Source organism: Gymnogyps californianus, chromosome 1 (assembly GCF_018139145.2).
Source record: "Gymnogyps californianus isolate 813 chromosome 1, ASM1813914v2, whole genome shotgun sequence".
Classification (NCBI taxonomy): Eukaryota; Metazoa; Chordata; class Aves; order Accipitriformes; family Cathartidae; genus Gymnogyps; species Gymnogyps californianus.
Genome location: NC_059471.1, coordinates 178,321,085 through 178,323,843, shown reverse-complemented (window position 1 = coordinate 178,323,843; position 2,759 = coordinate 178,321,085).

Below are 2,759 nucleotides of genomic sequence, written 5' to 3'. Positions count from 1 at the left end.
CATACCAGCTGAAAAAGACATCCCATTGGACCTGGGCTGCCAAGTTGCCTGAGTATTTATACTATTAAACATATCAACAAGGGAGCCAGACTTTCAAAAATGAATGCCTTATAAAAGTTATATTAAAAAAAAGGAGTATGCATGTTACTTCTCAGTTGGTAGATGTGAAAAGTATTGGGATTGCAGTCCTGGAGAATTAAACCACTATGTAAAGAGGTGTGATGTGACCCTCAGTGCCAGGACAATTTTTTCAGCTTTTCTTGCAGCACTACTGTTGTTCTTCAGCCTAATCTGAACTATGAATATGTAGGAAAATTAAAGAATTTGAAGTGTTTTGTCCAGCTCCAAACATCTTTTCTTCACACTATCTTCAGGAAAGCTCAGGAACCTTAACTTGGCAAGAAAACAGAAGTGGAAGGGGATAATATTCACAAAGGCCCCTATTTAAAGTACAGAAGGCTAATATTTGACTTCGCCTGTGCTGCTAAATCAGTGGCCTTGGGTCCAATCCCTGACCTCAAGGCCAACTGGTGCTTAGGACTAGCCCACTCTCTAGGGACCTCCTAGAAACAGCTCGTTGGAGCAGTCGAAATACCGCTGGAGAGTAAGTTTTCAATTAAGCAGTGTCAATTATGGAGAGGTCAGTGCTTGAGCTGCACCCAGGTGCTATTTATTTATTTAGCAGTTGTCATGGTTTAACCCCAGCCAGCAACTAAGCACCACGCAGCCGCTTCCCCCTTCCCCCTCCCAGTGGGGTGAGGAGGAGGAAAGAGGGGGAAAAAAAAAAAAGTAAAACTCGTGGGTTGAGATAAGAACAGTTTAATAACTAAAGTAAAATACAATACTAACAATAGTAATAATGAAATATAATAATAATAATAGTAATGAAAAGGAATATAACAAAAAAGGAGGGGGAGGAAGGGAAAAAAACAAACAAACAAACAAAAAAAACCCACCAGTGATGCACAATGCAATTGCTCACCACCTGCTGACCGATGCCCAGTTAGTTCCCGAGCCACGATCTGCGCCGCCCGGCCAACTCCCCCCTGTTTATATACTGGGCATGATGTTCCATGGTATGGAATACCCCTTTGGCTAGTCCAAGTCAGCTGCCCCGGCTCTGCTCCCTCCCAGCTTCTTGCACACCTGCTTGCTGGCAGAGCATGGGAAACTGAAAAATCCTTAGGTTAGGATAAGCGCTACTTAGCAACACCTAAAACATCAGTGTGCTATCAACATCATTCTCACACTAAATCCAAAACACAGCACTGTACCAGCTACTAAGAAGAAAATTAACTCTGTCCCAGCCGAAACCAGGACAGCAGTATAAATTTATCGTCAAAGTCTTGTCTCGGTTAATGGAGAAAGAAAAATTTCTTTTCTGGTTGTTTCAGTTCACCTAAGGTCAAGTGACTTCAGAGGGGGGACACATTGTGGAAATCTCCTTGTGTTAATTAATAGGAGGACAGTGGCTTCCATAGGCTGAACTTTTATATATACAACATGAGTGTCCTAAGACAATGAATCCTTGAACATCATACCATGAGCCATTTCTGCAAAAGTTTCAGTACCTTACGTCAGCCAGCAGCTACTAGTGGCCTGATTATTGTATAGAGAACTTTTCATTACTAGTTATATTTTGGATGTGAGCATTTTCTAGTGAAACTGTAAGATCAGTTTTCAGGAAAAAAAAAATTCAGAAGCTTTCTGTGTGGCAGTACTGACTCTGGAAGAGTTGTTGAGTTCCTTGTTTGCAAGACACAAATCTAAAGCCTTTGACAAAAGTTCTTGTGGGTTTGAATCTTTAGGCAAAAAAAGGGTTTTTTTAATGCAAGTACTTTGCTCACAAAGACTGGAACAGCTCCAATGTGCCTAAGGCTTACAACTAAATCAGTGGCTGACATAAGAGAAATTAAACATATAAGATGAATTCCAGATAGTTGAACAGACTTATAGGTGGGAGGCTCAAATAAACATAAAAGCAGGCTGGGTGAAGTCTCAAGACAGAAGAATGCAAAATATATCAAAAAATCATGATCCATTCTACTAAAATAATCATGGATGTTAAAAATATTCACTTTTTATTTATGTCTTTAGATTTCTCCTGAGAAGATTGTGTTGGAATCCAAGTCATTCTCCTTTCTGCGTTCATATTACCCAATGTCTATATTATCAAGAAAAAATATCAAATGTAGCGAGACTTGGCAGCCGTGAGATAACCTCCTATTGTTATAGTGATGTCCTAGACTTCCCAAAACTGAAGTATCTCAGATTTATGTGGAAAAGCAGAGCACCAAATTTTGTTTATTTTTGTTATGACCATGCTAGGGAATAAATACAGACTCCTTTCACAGATTAAGAATGCATCTTTTTTTTTTTCCCCCACAGCTAGTCAAAAATACAGTCTTTTCTGAGATTAAATCAGTGGTATGTTAGAGTGTTATGTGCAGTGATAGGGCGCTCTGCAACTTCAATACCAATTTATGACACTGGGTGGATCTCTGAAGTCAGGAGAACAAGAAAAGAAATCTTTAATTGACACTGTCTTGGCATGAGAAGAGTGGATTGGGCTCCACCCTGTTTGTTAGCGCCTTGATTTCTCCATTTTTCATCTGCTTCATGACAGGATGTGGCATCACTTTACTGTTTGTGACTGAAAGAATAGGAATAAATTATCACGGCAAAGCAGCAGAATAGGCAGCTAAATATTCTTTCTGAGGAGAAACTTCAGTTGCTGAAAACGTTGGGAATCTGCAATT